Below are 20267 nucleotides of genomic sequence, written 5' to 3' on the forward strand. Positions count from 1 at the left end.
AGAATGTGCTGGCGAGAGGGACATGACCAGCATCATGACCAGCATCACTAAGTGGTTCAGTGGTGGCTCTCCTCTGGGGCTGACAATAGGAGAGTCTGTCGCAGAGCTTGGCTCACTGATAGCAGTGGGGATGTGGGGCTCCTCCAAAGCAATTAAGGCCAGGTGGTGGTACTTAACCACCAGAAGCCAGGTGGTTGTAATTATCATGACAACTGACAAGAACAGAGTGGCAGCCTGGAGGGCCTAACCTATAGAAAGAGCATCCTAGAGATGGTGAATAGAACTCAGCATTCCTAGGAACAAAATAGATAGGCAGCCAACTACAGCGCCCATTAAATATATATAATCAAAGGGAGGGAGAATGAATGAACAGAAGGCTGAGGGCCATTTCACCAATACAAAGTCAGGATAACCTTGCCAAGATGCCACACCTGAGCCGGTTTTCAGATTCAAAACCTGTTGGCTGACAAGTAGCTAAATCTCTGGGAAAAAGGACTCTATAATACTAGGGCAAGTATACACTGTAATGATACCAAGAGTCTTTCCCCAAGGAGTCTTATTGCCATTTACTTGATTGACTATGCATTGGAGAAAGAAATAGTCAGACCTTCCAAAAACCGTTGGACACAGGATCTGAATTGTCATTGATGCCAAAAGACTGAAACACCATCAGGGGTCCCTCCCTGTTTGCAGTGGGAGAACATGAGTAGAAGGCAATAAATGGACTCCTGGCCAAAATATGACTTAGAGTGAGTCCACTGGTCCATGGATCCACAGAGTGGTCACTTCTCCTATTCCCAAATGTATCATTGGGATTATTATACTTGACAGTTGATATAATCCCTACATTGGGTCCTTGGTCTCTGGGTAAGCACTATCATAATGGAGAAGGTCAAGTGGAAGTCTCAGAAATTTCTGGTTATGATAAGTAAATCAACTCTCTGAACAAAGCTGGATTCATCAGCGTGAACAAGGTAGAAGCCAGAGAGAGAGAGAGAATGCCATCAAGATAAAATGACAATCATTTATAACCTGATCTCTGAGGTGACATCCTATCATTTTTGCTGTATTCTATTTGTTAGAAATGAGTCAGTAGGTCCAGTTCACACACTAGGACGGGGAATTATACAAGAGTATGAATACCAGAAGGCAGGGATCATTGGTAGCCTTCTTAGAAGTCTGCCTCTCAAGCTGTACATGGGCCCAACAGCATAGACCCCCACTTACCAATGCTCATCTAGCTACTACTGCCTATAAATGTCCAATTTTCCAACAACCAGAAACAAAAGCTGAGCTCCTAGTATGATACTATTCCTAGCGGGGACCACCAAGCTACTTTTTGGCAAGTTGACTATATCGGCCCCTTCTTTCCTGAAAGTGCAAGTGGTTTATTTGCACAGGAAGAGTTAGGTAATCTAAATGTGGATTTGCCTTTCCTACTCACAGAGCCTCAGCCAGTACCACTATCCAGGGGCTTACGGAATGCCTGACCCACTGCATGGAATCCCATACAACATAGCATCTAACCAGGGAATGAACTCACTTTACACCACAGAAGGTGTGGGAATGGGCCCATGACCATAGGATTCACTGATTGCATCACATACCCCACCACCCAGAAGCTGCCATTCTGATAAGGCATTGGAATTGCCTGCTGATGGTACAACTGAAGCACCAGCTCAGAGGCAACAAGAGCCCAGGAGAATGGGGTGTCATCCTCCAGAATACAGTATAGACATTAAAGCAGAAACCTTTATATGACACTGGGTTCCAGTTAGGAAGAATACATGACTTGGGGAGCCAAGGAGTAGCCGCGAGAATGGCCTCACTTATCACCACTCCCAGTGACCCACTGGGGGACTTTATGTTCCACACCCCTGCATCTCTAGGCTCTGTAGGATTAGGAATGCTGGAATCCAAGGGGGATGCACTCTCTCCAGGGACACCACAAGGGGCTTGTTGAACTATAAGCTCTGGTTGCTACATGGACACTGCAAGCTTCTTGTGTTCAGAGATCAGCAGGTAAGAAGAGGAACCATAATCTTGTCAAGGGTGTGGACTCTGCCCATCCAGAAGGAGGAAGTGCTGATTTACCCAATGGGGGCAGGAGAAACCCAGCTGATGGACCTGGGGACCTCTCAAGACTCCCTAGACCAACTGTGACCATGAACGGGCAAGAGCTGCAACCCTGGCTTGATAAAGGGTAGTTACCTAGACCAGGAAAGATGGCCACTGAGTGCAAGGAGAATTCAGGATGGATCTTGAAAAAAGGGACAATGAGTACCCGAGGACCAACTGCGGCAATGAGGAGCTATAGTTTGTCCTACTAACTTCCCTCTTTTAAGTTTCCTCTCAGGAAGAAAGGCCCACCAGAACCTTGGAAAGCTGCCCCTCGTACAGCATAAGAGGTGGGTTGTGGCAGATATGCCGATGTGCCATTCAGACCCCCCTTCAAGAGAGGACTCATTGTGTGACTGTGAGGACTGTGGTTAGCTGGCTACTCTCAGCTGGTAGCTTCTTTAGATTCTACCTCAGCTTTCCAGGCAAGGCCATTCTTTTCTCAAGGCGGCCCCTGGCCAAGAACTGAGCAAATGGCCTAGCCATTTCCATCCAACATAGAACTCCTCTGATGGGTAGTCTTCACTCCAGAAATCCCTGATGGCTGGCAGGGATTTTGTGAGGTCTGCATCATGATCTGAAAACCCTGCCTCCTCCCTGCAGTCCATACGTGTACCCCCCCCCCAAAAAAAAAATATTTGTCTGTATCCTGATTCCTGGAATCTGTGAAAATTACCTTATTTGGAAAAAAGAGTCTTTGCTAATGTGAATAAATTAAGGAATTTTAAGACAAAGAGGAAACCATTCTGGATGATCCAGATGGACCTGTAGGGGAGCAAAATTTACCACCCCGAAATGTATCTCTTTGGCATGTGGATTATTTTAGGCTGGTTATTTTTAAGAAAGAGTAGGCTCAAAAATAACTTTTGACCTTCCCTCCTAACTGCCTGAAAGAATGTAGATAGAGGACCTGCTCCAGGAAGGGAGCTGTCACAACTGCAGTATAATATGAACTAGGTGTGGTAGACAGGGAGGAACTTAGCAAAGTATGTTTGTTAAAATTCCTCTCTGTGTCCTATTGTTTCTGTATGGCCCAGCAAACATTTGTTTACCAAACATTTCCTCTTTTTAATCTTCCTTTGAATGTCTTCCTTCCCTTTGAAGTCCTAGACCCCTACCCCCTTCTCCTTGGCTCTGGATGGCATATATGCCTCTATTACCTGACTGCCTGTGGGGCTCAGATTCTCATGGAACTCCCATATGTACATAATTAGATTTGACTTTCTTCTATTCATCTGTCTCACACCAATTTCTTAGAGCAGCCAAGAGAAACTTGAAGGGTATAGGAAAATTCACCTTCCCCAACAGGCCCTAGATATAATCACAGGTATCCTTTTAAGAGTGACACACAGAAGAGAGAGACAAAGAAGGCCATGTGAACATGAAGGTGGAGATTGGACTAAGGCAGCTGCAAGCCAAGGATGTCTAGGGCTCCTAGAAGCTGGAAGAAGAAAGAAACAGATTCTCCCCTAGAGCCTTCAGAGGAAATACCACCCTGCTGACACCTTGATTTTGAATTTCTGGTCTCTAAAACTGTGAGAATAAATTTCTGTTGTTGTAAGCCACCAAGATTGTGGCGATTTGCTATGGCAGCCACAGGAAACTCATACACTCCCCTTTTCTGTTCATGGGTGTCACTCCCCAGCCTTTTCCACATCTAACTACCATGCTGCATCTGCTTCCTGGAGAACTCAACCTGCAACAGCATGATAGGATACGACTAAACCGTATGATTAGGAAGAGTACACAGGAAGGGTACTTAGCCCAGTCTTGGGGAAGTGGGAGGGGATGTGAACAGCCAGGTCTTTAGGGAGGAAGTGACATCTCAAGTGGCCTGCAGGATGGGTAGAAAGCAGCCAAATAAAGACATGCTAGAGAGAGTGTCACATACCCAAGGAACTAAACAAATATTCAGTTTGAGGGAAAAGACTAGTTGTGTGAGGTAATGGCAGTGAGGCAAGCAGAGGCCAGACCAAACTGGTTGAGAGTGCTTTTAGGTCTTTGTATTTCATTCTAGAAGGATTTTAAAAGAGGGTGCCATGATCAGCACTTCACTAATAAAGATTAATTCCTTTGGCTTAAAAGAATGGCCAGAAGACAACTATTCCTGAGAAAGACACCACAATAAAACCTTCTCAGGTATTGATGCCTTTGCGTGAACAGTGGTACCAATCCAATCCTAGGAATGTTTCCACTGGGGACATGGGGACATTCTGATGGCCTCAGGCAGCCCTCTCTTAAAAGTCTGATAAGAGCAGCCTTTTCTATTCTTTTTCTTTTTGCAGCCTTGTCTCAGTCTTGATATAAAGTGCTATGCAAAGGGAGTTTCAAGTCCCACCTTCCATCCAACCCCATGGGCAACCCCCTAATCCCTTGTCAATAAACATTCTAGAGATGTCTTTGGCCATGGCCTTCAGGACAAGAAGGATTTTCCACCCAGACAGAAGTCAAAGTGACGCAGAAAATGGCACAACCATCTGCAGTCTTGGAACCCTCCCCAGGAACTGCCAGCCCTGGGACTGAGCGCCCCGGACAGTTATCTCAGGAGAACAGCTGTGAGATAGGACCAGCCCCCTTGAGGGAAAGACATCAGCACCCACTCCAGGAAGGCGCAGCCCACACAGGAAATTCTTATCTTACCTCCCTTGGGGAACAAAGAGGAAGCTTCGTTTGATTCAGACATCAAAACCGAGTGGCCCTAGGGCCACATCTGGTGTATTTTCTCTGGTCCTCCAGTGCTGTTGCTACTGCTTTGTAACCGAATGAACATTCGAATATTAGAAGAGTTCACGTAACAGCCCAGATTTCTGGGCTCTCTGGTCAAAGCAGGATCCAGGCTTCAATTCACCTTCAGTCCTGGAGCAGCCAGAATCCGGAGGAGTGGCCAGCGGTCACCACCTCCACAAGGGACAAGCCTGTTTCCACCTACCTGGTCCCGCATCCTCCTGATTTTCTCCTCAACCAGAAACCAAGTGTTTTGTTTTTCTAACACAAGTAGAAGAAATATTTACCTGTAGCCATTGGCCCACCAAAAGCAGGAAAATGAATGCTACCTTGAGAGGGCCAGAACTTCTAGACAAGTAGGAAAGACTATCCAGTATTTTTCCTCTGACACTAACCAGTCTCATTCCTTTAATTTATATGTCCTGACTTAAATGGGTTTTTTTAATTGAAGTATATTTGGTGTACAATGTTAGTTTCAGGTGTACAACACAGTGATTCCACGATTCTATACATTACTCAAAGCTCACCACGGTGAGTGAATTATCATCTATCACCATACAAAGTCGTTACAATACTATTGACTATGTGCCCTATGCTGTACCTTTCCTCCCTGTGCCATATTTATTTCACAACTGCAAGGTTGCATCTCTTAATCCCCTTCACCTATTTCCCCCACCCGCCCCACCCCCGCACAACTACCAGTTTGTTCTCTGTATTTATCAGTCTGTTTCTGTTTTGTTTGTTCGTTTGTTTTGTAAGTCAGATGCGTTTTCAGGGCTCCGCCCCTCACTCTCTGGTCCAGCCCCTCTGTTCTGCCTGCAAACTCCTGTCTCATGCTCCCGAGCTGAGCCTCCTCAGGCTCAGCCTTGCTCCCCTCAGTGGCCCAGCTTCTCCGCAGAGCACGACCTTCTGGCGGATACTAGAAGGAAGACAATTCCTGGGAACTGGGGAACCCCAAACTTCTGGGAAGAAGCCACAGGCAGAAATACTGGGGAAACTACAGGGAGAACGTGGCAGAAAGGCTCTGGCTAAAAAAAAAGATTGCTTTGTTTCAGTTACCCTGTCCCTCCCGTACCCTAACACAACCACACACCCACTGGAGACCAAGTCTCAGTGTTAGAGGTTCCAAGATCGGAACTGGAGTCTGCACGTGACTGCTCTTTTCTGTTGCTGGTCACTGGGGAGAACGCTGATCCATCTGGGAGGAGTTCAGCACTGATGACCTCCTGGGGGGCGAGGTGGAGGTTCCTAGCTCCTCTCCCAGGAGCCAGCCAGTGGGGAGAGTGAGGGGTGTGTGGCGGGTTCCTTTGCTAATTCTCCGGGACAGAGTGTACGACAGGCTAGAGTCGGGGGCAGGACAGGGTGTGGAGGGGGAGCAGATCTCCCTAGCTGGGAGGAATAGTTTATCCCTGATACTGTTTAGAATTGCCAGCACAATTTGGTATTTGCTAATTTGGTTTGGCAATGATGTTTTTCTATTCCATTGGATTATTATGAAATATTATTATTATGAAATTCTCTACAGAGAGGCCACCACTTTGCCTGGATCATGGGGGGCAGCATGCCCATCCCCCCCTTGAAGGGCCCTTGCGGCCTTTAAGCTCTGAGGCCAGCCTCGAGCCGCACCGTTAACTTGCTTGTCTTACCTGATTGAATACCCCCAACAGCCCTGAGAGGTCTTGTAACCATGCTCATTTGGGGGAGAGGAACTGAGGCTTAGGGAGGGGAGATGACTTTCCCAAAATCACTCGGAGGAAGTGGTGAAGGACAGATGAATTCAGGTTCACAGACCTCAGTTCCTTGTGCTGCATGGACCTGCTATACCCACTTAGCTTCTTTCTGGTCCGGCTCCCGATCTCGCCTGCCTCTGACCTGGTTTTTCTTTCAGCCTCCGCTCACCCATTTGGCAGAATACCGGGGCACCTCTTCTCTGGCTCAGACCTCTATTTTCCTTCTCAACCAGTCTAGAATTCTCCCTTTTTCCATTCAGCCACTAGAGTTCCCCAGGAAGATTCTCCACCTAATCCAACCTGGCCAGGAGGACCTCAGATCTTGGGGGGCTTGCCCATCTTCTATGACTAGGATTTGAACAACATGGAAATGCACGTGTGTGTGTGTGTGTGTGTGTCTGGACATGTGGAGGTCTGGAGGTGTGGAGCGGCATGCAAATGCATCCTATTGAGACAGAGTAGGCAGGTAGAGATGCAGGGAGAAACCTAGGAGTAACAGACCTGACTGGGCACCCTTGCCCACTTTATAAATATTTCTTCCACCTAGATTCCTGCCTGGAAAACCATTTCTTGAGTTAGCACTCTTCCTTGGTTCTTCACTAGATTCTCTCTCCCTTGTCCCAGACCCATGACCTTGGGACACAGGCCTGGGCACCTGCCACTCTGTGCAAGGAGGATGGCTTCTTGGGCTCTAGGAGTGCCGATGTTCTAATGTGAAAGAAGGAACTGGGATAAAGGTATAATTTAAATGAACGATGCCATTTAAGTACTACCAAATGGTTTTAGAAATGGATTTTAATTTCGTAAGTAATGCATATTCATTGAAGAAGAATTAGAAAATCTATTTATGCAAAAAGATAAAATCTCACCACACATAACAGGGAACCGTTGATAATCTCTGATTACATATTCTCCAAGGCTTTTCCCATTAATATGATTATGTATGTTACATATGTGTTTTTATAACAAGCATAAGAAATACATAGTTTGGGGGCGCCTGGGTGGCTCAGTCGGTTAAGCGTCTGCCTTCGGCTCAGGTCATGATCTCAGGGTCCTGGGACCGAGTCCCACGCCCGGCTCTCTGCTCAGCAGGGAGTCTGCTTCTCCCTCTCACTCTCCTTCTGTGCTCTCCCTCTCTCTGTCTCTCTCTCTCAAATAAATAAATAAAATCTTAAAAAAAAAAAAAGAAGTACATAGTTTTATAACCAGCTTTTCTAAGGAACTGTTTATTATGCCTTTGGTATAATTCAATCATTTTCCAGAAATACAGGTTTTCCTATTATTCTCTCTAACCCTCTTTGTAATCTAATGCATCATTTTCCACACAAGTAACCATCAGGAACAAGAACTAATTTTTTTAAATCACGTTTCTGTGCTAAGGGTGGCCTGTTAGGTGCTGGGTGCTGTCAATGCGTTGTCTCATTTAATCCTTACATTAAACTGATTTCATCACTGTCGTATAGCTAAGGACATCTGGGTGTAGAGAGGGTCACTTACTCTCCCAAGGTCACACAGCTGGGAACGGGCAGGTCCACTCTGGTCTCTGACATCAAAATCAAGCTCTTTCCAAACTACCAATCCATCAGTGAACCCTGACCTGACTTGGTCCCGGTAGGAGACAGTGTAGCAACACTGATCCCATGATGTAGACTGAAAAGAAAGCACCCACCATTACCATGGGGCCCATCCCCAGCATCGGGTGTGAATGTCTGTGAAGGAGGCGCTCATGGAGGGTCAACTGCCGTCTTTGCTGATAAACCTTCTCCGAAGCATAGCAGGGAAACTGAGGCAGCTGAGCAGGCTTATTAAGGGGCAGAACCAGCTTTGCCCTGTTGGTATAGAGAAAAGTAGGCAGATGTTGTCATCAGTTGGGGCTCTACTGACTAAAGTTGACTAGCAACTATACCAACCCCAAGATGGGCTCTAGGGAATCCTGGGCAAGCACACTCGGGGTCTAGTCACTTCAACTTCACCTTTGGAAAAGGATCCCTTCTATTTCTTGCAAAAATTCATGATAAAGCAGGTGAATTTCCCAGTAGTCGCCGGTGGACATTGTCTGACCACATTGTGAAAGAGCAGGACTAACAGTTACTCCATATTAGGAATCCTTTTTCTTCAATGAAAGAAACCCAAGAATGTATGTGCCCACTTGCAGGTTTTGGTATTTCTGTCATAAAGGTTAGAGGATTTGCACTCTATAACATTACCCTCTCCTTGCAGGGGGAGTAATTACTTGCTAGATGACAGTCATTCATTTCCTTCAATGTTACAGTCATAACTCTAAACTATTTGAACATCTTTGAAGAGAATTAATTAGCTCTTCTGTTGATACTTCTAAAGCACTTTAATGCAGGTCTGGTTTTAACTCAGCCTTTAAAAGAATTTCCATGGCAGCCATTTAACAGATAACAGACTTTTCAGGAAATGCCCAATGCTTTGTAGCATTTGAAAGGAATCATGTTTGATGGACATTTGTGCAATTAAGAAATATAATTACTCATTGATAAAAGTGTACTGTTGATGAAAAATCCTTTAAAAAATGAAAGGTATGTCTTATAATTGATTTTTTTTCCTCAGTCAGAAAATAATGCCATGGCCTATTTCTTTAATCATAAGGAAACTTTAAAGTAAAGGACAGTACTGAGTGCCAGGGAAATCACAAATTATTTCAAATCTCCTGAGTGAAATTTATTATTTCTCCTGATGGCACATTCCTATGTCCAGCAGCCATTTTCATTCCAAATCTTCTTCTTAGTGTATCCTTGAGTCAGATTTTTTGAAAGCCACTGAGCGCCTGCTGGATGCCAGGGTAATTTGGCAATCGTTAATTTTAAATCTTCAAAACCAATTCCACACGATGGGTAGCAGTAAAGTAGCAAAACACCCCCCAATTTCCAGTTGATAAAATTAAAGCTTGGGAGAAAATCAACGGACATGGTTAAAATCACGCAACGATAAGGGCCAGAACCAGAATTTCAACACAGGTCTTCAGCCTACAGTCAAGCTGCACCTGCTTCGCCAACGGGCGGCCTGGGAGTGTCACCCGCCCGCGGTCACGTGTACACCTGTCTCTTCTCTCATCCTTGTCCCTACAATGAGAGAATTGCTCATTTCGGGCCTGCTGCTGGAAGCTGCGTCTGCAGTAGGTATTACTCAATGAGAGCAGTTCTGATATCAAAAGCAAGTTTACTGAGGCACCACTGTGTCTTATTTGATCGGAATGAATAATATATGGATATCTGTATTTTTAAAGCTTTCCAAGCCATTTTTGGGTAGGAAGGAAGAGTTGAGAAACATGCTTAAAATCTATGAACCCAATTCCATAGGCCTCTCCTCACAAATCTCATTTTCTGCAAATCATCTTCACTTTTTCTTTGCTGCCTTGGGACTCATCCTTCATAATTAACGTGGAGTAGCCCTGCACGAGACTGCCGGCTCCAGGGCAGGACTGTGGCCTCTTTCCTTCCTGTCAAATCCCCTCAGTGTCTTCTCACTCATTCAATATTTAGGTAAAAAAAAAAAAAAAAAAAATCCAGTGACTTTTTCTAAGGCTAAGGGAGGTCTATAGGTGTAGCTGGGAGGCAAAGCCCATCAGCGTAATTGAAAGAACAGGAGAAGTCAACAGACCCTTCTTTAAACCCTTGTGACTTGATTTGGGCTATGTAATTCACTCTCTCAGAATCTGTAAGATAGGGCGAAGCACAGATACCTCTGCGAGCTGTCGGGAGACCATGTATGGGCCTCAGATAAAGCTGGACCTTCTTTCCATCCTGCCCAGCCTTAGTGTCACATTCAGAGGAAACAGAACTCAACTCCAAAATACCTTGGAAAGCAATTATATCTGTATGGAGGTCTCTTTAGAGATGACAAACAGGGCCAACAAAGGGCAGGGCACATCTCACTCAGCCATGGACTTGAAAGCCGGACTGCCTACATCCAAATCCTGGCTCCCTCATCTCTTAGTTGTGTGTCCTTGGACCAGTTTTTTTAGGTCATGTCTATGCCTCAGTCTGTTCATCTGTGAAATGAAGGTAATAGTAGTATTTAGCTCACAGGACCAGAAACTACAAGAAGTAGAACTGCCGAGGTAGGACAGATCTTTTTGAGGCCAGTTGCCTTGCTTCTTAGAAATCTATCTTGATTGTAGGTGGGCTAGACAGAGCTTCTGGAATTTAGATGCAGGGCCTAAGTCTGTCTCCATTCTCCTTCCTAAGGTCCGGAACACCGCCCTTGCTTCTCCTAACATCTAGTTCCAGTGGTCTTGAACTTCTGGGGGCTCATTTTCTCCTATGGCTGAGGCCTAGAGTCTCAGGATTAAATGTGTTAATAGATATGAAGAACAGTGCCCGATGGGGCGCCTGGGTGGCTCAGTCAGTGAAGCGTCCAACTCTTGGTTTCGGCTCAGGTCATGATCTCAGGGGTGTGAGATGGAGCCCTGTATCGGGCTCTGTGCCCAGTGTGGAGTCTGCTTATCCCTCTCCCTCCCACTCTGCCCCTCCCCCAGCTCACACTTGCATGTTCTCTCTCTCTCTCACACACACACAAATAAAAAGAAGAAGAAGAGGAAGAAGAAGAAGAAGAAAAAGAAGAAGGGGGAGGAGAAAGAGGAGGAAAGAACGGTGCCTAGGACAGTCTAGAAAGTGCCACGGTAATTATCCTTAGAACCCTTGACCCAAGTGAGTCCCCAAGATCCCACATCAGGTGACAGCTGCCCCAGTCCCTCATCTCTTTCCCTCCCTAAAACTCCTGCCCTCCCATCTGCCTCTTAAACATCTTCTCATTCCCCCCAGCCCCATGGGCTCAAGCTCCTTCACAGGTAATGTAGTGGACCCCTTCCTCTACTTCCTTCATTTCTTCAACCAGCATCCCCAACCTCTATTCCTGTCAGCCTCACAGACATTGTCAAGGGCCTGGGGAGGCAGAAGGTTGTAGGATATTTATGTCAGACACACACACACACACACACGCACACACACTATTATGTATTTATGATGCACCTAGCGGGCACTCCACAGCTCTGAGCCTCACTTTAATATCAATTACAGAACAACAAGGGCAAAGCGACCGATTTCAGATGTTTATGGAAAGTCTGATACCACCAATTTCTTCACATTCCCAGTGTTAATACACTTACCTGATGGTTTTGGTTCTGAAAACCAGAAACACAAGCGTGCGCAGGCCTGGGGCAGAGGCAATGTGAGGATGCAGAGTGGTGCTGTTTGGTGTGGCAGCCCCTAACTGCATGAGCCCATTTCAATTTAAACGATTAAAATTAAATAAAGTTGGGCGCCTGGGTGGCTCAGTCGTTGAGCGTCTGCCTTCGGCTCAGGTCATGATCCCAGGGTCCTGGGATCGAGTCCCGCATTGGGCTCCCTGCTCGGCGGGAAGCCAGCTTCTCCCTCTCCCACTCCCCCTGCTTGTGTTCCTGTTCTCGCTGTGTCTCTCTCTGTCAAATAAATAAATAAAATCTTAAAAAAAAAAAAATAAATAAAATTAAATTAAATAAAGTTAAAAATTCCGTTTCCTTGGGCACATTAGCCATATTTCAGGTGCCCATTGGCGGGTATGACTAATGGCTATGATATCGCACAACACCGAGGAACCTTTCTGACACAGCAGACAGTTCTACTGGGTGGCACCGACCTCTGGAGAGATAAGCAGGACGTAGCTTGGATCCTCAGAGAACCTCATTTCAGCCTTCTGAGCCTCTAGGCCTCAGCTGGAAGGGAAGCTGAGCCCTCAAAGGTTCAAGACCATTGCAACTGGATGTCAGGGCAGAGGCAGGGGCGGTGCTTAGGATGGTAGAAAGGAGAAAGCAGACAGACACAGGCTCGGCATCCAAAGTCTACAAGTTCTTAGTCTGCTTAAGATCAAGATCGATTTCCAAGAAACAAGGCAGCATGCCTTGAAAAGATTCATTCTACCTCAACCAGCTTACCTCTTGGGACTGAACCTCTTGGGACAGGAACTCTGAGATTATTTCTTGCCTTTTAAAGTGAGGCAGAAATTGGGAGCAACGATCAGGACATTTCTCAGAGGAAAATGTCTGAAATAAGTTATCAGCAAGGTTAATGCAAAAATAAGTTTTCCACCTGAATTATCCAGATTATTGCTTTGATTCTTATGCAGACACAGTCTGAGAATGTGTCGCCCCCGCTGGCTTGTGACTTCTTCCTGCTGTGGAGGGAGAACCACGGGAGCCGGGACGGGCACAGTCGGCAAGGAAGATGTGGCGACAGATGTGGGTCTGGCAGGTGGCAGAGTGTGCTGAAGGGGGTCTTGGTGATCAACTGGTTCTTTAGAGCTTCGCCAGGCTGCCGAGACTGATTCTCAAAGGCATCCTGCCTTTCCGGGGCCCCCTGCCTATGGGCCTTTCTTTCCCACTGCCTCTGGAAGGTTTCCACGTGCAAAGCTGACCAAATGACATCTCTAGCCTTTTTTACAAGGTGTTTTTAATCGAAAACTTCTACTCAGGGAGGATCCGAGCCCATGCTCAGTGGGCCTGGGCGACAGAGCTGGGTACTTCTAAGTTGGGATAGCAGCTGCCCCAAGCAGTCGCGTGTCTGAGGAAGGATGAGGAGGGTGTGCACCGGCCACGACCTCCCAGCAGAGCTGCGAGGGTACAGAGCCAGCCGGCAGCCTCACTGGCAGCTGAGGGAGACTTCTGAGCCCCCCACCTTAGTTTCCCTCCTTTTTCGGACACTTTTCCTACTGCCCCACGGCGCCAACACACAGAGACACGTCCTGATGCTTGTGCAATGTGTGAGGCTTTCTTTAGGGAGAAAGGGTAAAAAATTGTGAACACAAATTAGGTAGAAAAGCAAATATTTATTTAGACTTCAAATGCCCAGAATGGTAGAAATTCAAGGCCTTTTCTCTGGGATCTCTTCAGGCAATTTACCAGAAATGCTTCCTAATGACAACCTGGCTTATCCTCTCTACCTAGAACATTCTCTAGTGCCTGCAACAACCGGCACTCACAAAAGCCATACAGGGGAGGCCCCCTAAACCACTTTGTTTGACAAGAGGTAGCATCGTGAAGTACACAGAGCCTGAGCTCAGAGTCAGAAGATTTGAGTTACAAATCCCTGACCTTCCTTTTCCGAGCAGGGAGACCTTGGGCAAATCACACAGCTTCTCTGAACCTTCATTTCTTTGTTTCTTGGGCCCATCATGTGCAATAAGAGAAACAATACATTGCAAGTGTATAAAATGTAGTAGGTGCTTAATAAACATTGACCGCCTTATTGTGGCTGTGCCTTTCTCCAGGAGGGTGAGGGTTTACAGCAAGAGAATGGGAACTTAAATGATACAACAGAAATTTCTTAAACTGTCTTTTGCCAAGTCTAAATGAAAAGGAACCACACAGCCTTACATCCTTTTTGCAATTCAAACAACCCAGGTGTTGGGTTCCCAGAGTAAAAACTGGCTATAAAATTAGCTCTAACCATCTAGGAAAATAAAGTAGAGAAGTAATTTACAATTAATATGTTCTCCATTCTGCTCGTGATATCTTCATGGCTAGTTTAATGCACTTAAAATATGAATTCAAACCAATATTTAAAATACGGGGTATTGATTCTATTTCCTATTTCACCTCATGACAAAAGAGATTTCATGCTGTCATGTACACATTCAAGCAGAAAGCCATTTTGCTTTTTCCATTTGTTTTCATTACTTTTTTCTATATTTGTTCTTTGACACTGTTTGTATTGAAGCCAGGGTTTGCCTTCTTTTACTTTATCTCTCCATGGCAACGGATAGATTGCAATGCCACACACAAAAATGCAGAATTACAACCTCCCTGCCAGATCAAGCAGAAAGAACTGTATACAGCGTGACCAGTAATGGAAGCTCGGGATAGTTAATGAATAAGCCAAATCCTTCTTTTTCACATACAATATAAATCACAATTCCTTTCTATGTCTTCTCTTTCCTCCCTAGGGAAGATCCCTAGTAGGTCCTCCATAAGTATTTGTAGAATGAATGACTGATCGACTATCACTAATTCTTTTTCCAAGCCTTCTCTTCGCCAGTCGTCTGATTAAGGATGTGTTTGCAAAATTGTAGCCGTAATTATTATAATTTATTGAAAGCTTTCCATCTACCGTGCACTGTAGAGAATACTTTACATACAGGAGCTCATTACATCATCACCACAGCCCCATGAAGGAGTCATTATCATCTCCTGTTTGCAGATGAAGAACCCTGAGGCTCAGAGAGGTTAAGTGCCAGGTTCACTGCTAGAAAGTGGAGGAACTGAGATTTGCTCCTTTAAAGTCTGTTTGATGCTAGAGCTTAGGAGCTTAGCCTCTCTGCTGATGTGTGCACCCAGAATTTTGCTAGGAGATCAATGTCAATTCTATAGATCTATTTCTCCCATGAGCTACTGCTCCCACCACTATTTTAAAGGGGGTACATTTGCTCGTCTCTAATGTGTTCCTTGTGCTGTCTCAGATTTCTGACAGTGTCTCTATATTACAATTCCAGTTTCCTTCAGTGTCTAGGATTTGTTCGATACAGACACCTGAACTCATCTGAAAATAGATACATACTCTCTTTCTTTATAGTGTTTGCTACAGTCCTTCCGGTATCAATTCCATGGTCTTTGCCTAAGATCATTCTCTTTGATGATTCATTCTCCTTGGGAGCCATATTTGCTCTTCCTTCAGTATTTACACCAAATTCCTGTGGGTTTTTCTCTGCACCCTCATTTGGCCCTGCTCTTTCTTTTCCAGTTCTGCAGCCTCTATCAGGTCAAGGAGCTTGCATGACACCCCTAAATTATTGCAGCAGTCTCCTGAACACTCTCCTTTAAGATCTCTATCCCACCCAGTTCTCCCGCTAAAGCATTTGGGATTCTTCTGTTTAGGAATTTACTGCAGCTTTATGTCTCTTCAAGGACAGGTTTCAAATCTCTTTGCTGTCCTTGAACTAGCCCATTTTCTCATTCTTCCAAAGATCAGACCTAGACTAGCAAATCTGTAGGTCTCTAATATAAGGTTTACAGATTTCTGTCTCTAAACTTCCCCTGCACCACTCTTCCGACTGGAATTTCCTCTCTGCTCCTTTCTGTCAAAACTTATCCTTTCCTTCCGTGATTAGAGACCTAGCTTCTCTCTCACCTCTGCCAGTAACTAGTTTGGGATTGTGGACAAGCCTCTTACAGTTCTCTCTTTTTAGGCAGTTAACCAGAAATGCTCCCCAAAAGATTGGCTGTCCTGAGCTTCATGCTGTCCTCCCCAGTTAAGGCTTCCTTTTGGCTTGGTGCCCAGGACATTTTATATCTTAGAACAAGGCAGCCAAGTAAAATTGTAGGTGAACAAGGACCATGTCATCCTTTTGCAAGGTGGAAAAATGAGCCACTTCTCGGGCAGATCAACTTTAATAAAAAGATCAAGTTTAATAATAATAATGTAGAAGTTATGGATCTGAAAATAAGTTCTCTTCAAATATCTATATGTAAGCACCGCTTGAAAAATCTTCCCATTCCCCTAGAAATACAAATGCTCCAGATTGAAGATCACTGGGTCTAGAGGATACTTGAAGTTTTTTCTAATGATAAGGTTCCTTATGATTTGTAACTAAGCTTCTCTCTGGGCATCCTGTGAAGTGCAGATCCCGGAACCAAATGATCAAGGTTCAGATCCCAGTATGTTCTATCACTTACTACCTGTGTAACATTACTCATCCATTCCTTGGCTAAATAGAAATAATAGTAGTATCTTTCTCAGAGATGTTGTGAAGAACAAATGAGTTAGTGCAAGGAAAGCACTTTGAAGTGTCTGGTATGTATCTTAAATATTTCATAAACATTAACTACTGCTATACTTAGAGAGACGCCCTAGCAAGAGTTTGAGAAGTCGGTCATATCTGTGTGGTTGAAGAGGCATCTGCACACAGGTGGTAATGTAGATTGTGTGCAATGATGCTTCTAAGGAAATCCTTTCATTCAACAAATGCCTATTGATCACCCTCTAACTCTGCTAGTGGTCACTTGCCCTACCAGAGCTAACAGCTTGGAAGGGACAGTTCAGTTAATGCATTTTATCATGCAGTTGAGGGCCAAAATGGCTGTTCACCCATATTTGCTAGAGAAAGTCAGAAAGAGAGGAGGCCTAAGGAACTGACTATCCTCTCAACCAGGATTTGATTTGAACAAATGTGGAGGGGGCTGAGCATTTTACCCGTGGCCAGAGCATCACCGGAAGAAGAAGAGTTAGTACAGGGGGCTAGGTTGGTGAGAGAGAGTGAAGGCGCTCAGTGAGCCAACATTGAATCTTAATGAGAAAGAGATAATAGTCTCAAGCTAACAAGATGGCAATTGATAGCAATAAATGCAAAGTCCTGTGTTCATGCCCCAAATGTCAGCTGCACAAGTTGAGGAGTAAGTAATCCTAAACTGACAGTAGTTCATGTGAAAAATTCAAGAAGAGGGAAATTAGGGACCAACTGACTGGTCGTAAGCTTACCATGGGTAGGACTTTTTCATCTGGGCTGAAATTCCTAACCCAGCCTGGGAGGCTATGACAAGATCAGGGAGATCATTGTTCAGTGTGAGGTTTTTTGTTGCCCTTGAAGTGATTTTTGAAAAGATTATTAGTGTTTTAAAATAATATAATACTTTAAGGTGTGTATTTTAAAAATCAAGTTCTTAAGCTTTTAAATTAACTTACAAAACGTATCATTCTAGTAAATTTAACTATCATTTCTTAAAGGATTTTAAATAATAATTGACCCTAATTATAAACTTAAAGATCTTAAAACATTTAAACTATGTTTATAAATGTAATATAGTCTGTGATGTTTTTAAAAATCTCTTTAATGTCTCACTTAATAGAAGACAAAACTTCCCAAGTACTTAAGTAATTATTATAAAAATAAATTGTATTTATAAATATGACTCAGATTCTCTTAAATGTTCTGATACTATGTATACACTTAGATTTGCACTAAAGATTTGCACTAAAAATCATAAGTCTAAGTCACATTCTGTTACACATTTTAAATTGGAGTAATAAGGTTGGCCCTCAAAACAATTTCTAAATATTTCAAATGAAAATACTAAATATGTGTCAATTTCTTGATATGAAAATATTAATATCTTGGATTTTAGTTTCTTAAACATGTTACACAATTTTAAATCTTTCCAAGGTTGGAATGGGTTTAACCCTTAAGTTAACATTTTACTATACTGCACAGCTTGGGGGATGACCTTCTAATGTAATATGGGGAATGGCCTTCTCTGCATGAGATGACAAAATGACCAGAGATTTCAATGGGGCACTATCTGCATTTTCTTCTTTGGAAAACTTGATGGAATGCTTTGAATCCTATTAGTTTTTATGGAAATTGCTCCATAACTTCAAAGCGTTTGTGGGGTAGAAGAAGGGGAAGAAGAGAGGACAAGTAACCGATTTTCCTGGTTTCAAGTTTTATATATTACCTAGTTTTTATCCTTGTCACAGATGCTTGTGATTCCTACCCAAACTGACCATTGGACTGGATTTTGCATTTCTTTAGTCCTCGAGGGAAGTAGTTTTTTCTTCTAACTCTAAAAGCTCTTGTAGTTAATGGAATAGTCCATTTTTTTCACATATTTGTGACTGATTTAGGATCACACACAGCTCTTGTAATTGATAATAAGATACACAATTAGTTCTGAATATCTCCCCAGGTTTTGCCTTAATTTTTATCCCAACCTGCAAGGCCATGCCGATAGTCCAAATCTACCATATTAGGTCCTGGGCAGACTGTGTCATGTGTCTTCTGTCCAATGCTGCTCCAGGTGATGTTAAAAATCATGACAACACAATGAACACCTACCACGGGCAGCCATCTAGACTGCATGGGGACTGGAAACCCAACATTCATGCAGGAGGGTAGAAGGGAGACACGATGACTATCTGCAAAAGTGTGAACAACTCTCCCATCAAAGAAGAAGTAGACTCCTTTTATTTGACTCCTGACATCACTGGATAGATGTAACAGAGTAGCAAAGTCGGTTCAGCATAAGGAAGAACTTTCTAACAATGGGGTTTCTCCCAAGGGAATAGATTACCTTGGGAGATAGTTATCCCCTACTAACTGAAAGTATCCAAGTGAACTCGGGTACCCATCTGTCAAAGATGTACTAGAAGAGATTCTAACAATAGTCAAGAGGTTGACTTAAATGATTCATAAACTCTCTTCCACCTTTAAGAATCTCCGATGACAAAAAACAGAGTTCACAAAGCTAGATGGCTCATAAAACGCATCTAAATGTCAAAAACTTAATGGTGTCATTATATTGCCCCACTTACAGCCGCATGGGCATGTCAAACCTCCTGATGCTGAAAGTCTTCCTATTTCCTGGGACAGAAAACCTTTTGAATTTTACAGAGATTAGAAATGAGAGGGACCAGGGAAGTGGTGGGGTAGGGGAGGAATTGCAGCAACAGCTAGAAGAAATTAGAGCCACAATAGAAATCAAAAGGAACAGATACCCTGAAAGAAGAGAGAAAACAGTAGCACTCTGCAGTTTGGGAGGGGAAAATGGTGGAAAGAGCTTTACCTCAAGAGAAAACCCTTGAAGACACAGGTACACATGTATATGCCTGTGTGTTTGAATGTATGTGTGCGTGCAACAGGCAAAAGGAATTTGACCTAAGGATAAGGTAACTAACTACAGTTTATCGGGTATGGGACAAAATAAGGCATTTGGCCACTTCATTATTGGTCATTATATTTTCATAATAATATTAGCTAACATTTATTGAATGCCTGCTCAGTGACAGGTGTTATACCAGAAATTTCCTATGTTCTTTCCTGTCCCATAGGAGGTACGGTTTGGCATGATGAAGTGATTGGAGAAGACGGGAAAGCCCAAAGAACATTGTAGGAAGATGTCCATTGACCACTCTTCAGATCATACAATGAAACTTTCAGATTCACTTATCAGACACCTGGCTTTGAAACTCAGCTCCACCATTCTACCGGGTATGAAAAACTTAACTTTTTAAAAACCTCAACTTTCCTAGATGTGAAATGAGGGTAAATGACATATCCACTATTTCATAGTGTTAAGAACAAGGCAATAGGTCCAAAATGGAGTCATGTATGTAAGACACGAAGTCAAGATTTAACTCAGTTTCAGTTTCAGCTTTCCCAGAAATGGAATCTTAAACCAGTCAGTCAGGAATTACCTGATCAGCACATGCTAGGTTATCTGCCTGATAGACCCCTGCCATCCCATAAAGGAAAGTAACCTTATAATAACCAACCTGCTTTTTTGCCTGGGATAACTGCCTTGTTCCTTCTCCCTTGTGCCTGTAAAAGTCTTGCATTTTGTACAACAATTTAGAGCTCCTTTCTATCTGCTAGATTGGATGCTGCCAGATTCAAATTGATTTTTGCTCAAATAAACTCTTAAAATTTTTAAATATGGCTCAATTTATCTTTTAACAATGTGAAGAGTTGTCAAAAATAAATGAGGAAATATATGTAAAGTGATTTCTATAGTACTTGGCACACGATAAGTACTCAAGAAATGGAAGCTATTCTTCTCTCACAGGGGTGGGCAAACTTTTTCTCTAATGGGCCACACAGCAAATATTTTAGGTTTTGTGGGCCATATGGTTTCTGTTACAACTATTCAACTGCCCAGTGACTTTATTTACAGATGCGGAAATTTGAATGGAATAAAACTTTCACATA

This window comes from Phoca vitulina, unplaced genomic scaffold (genome assembly GCF_004348235.1).
Source record: "Phoca vitulina isolate PV1807 unplaced genomic scaffold, GSC_HSeal_1.0 scaffold48, whole genome shotgun sequence".
Taxonomy (NCBI): Eukaryota; Metazoa; Chordata; class Mammalia; order Carnivora; family Phocidae; genus Phoca; species Phoca vitulina.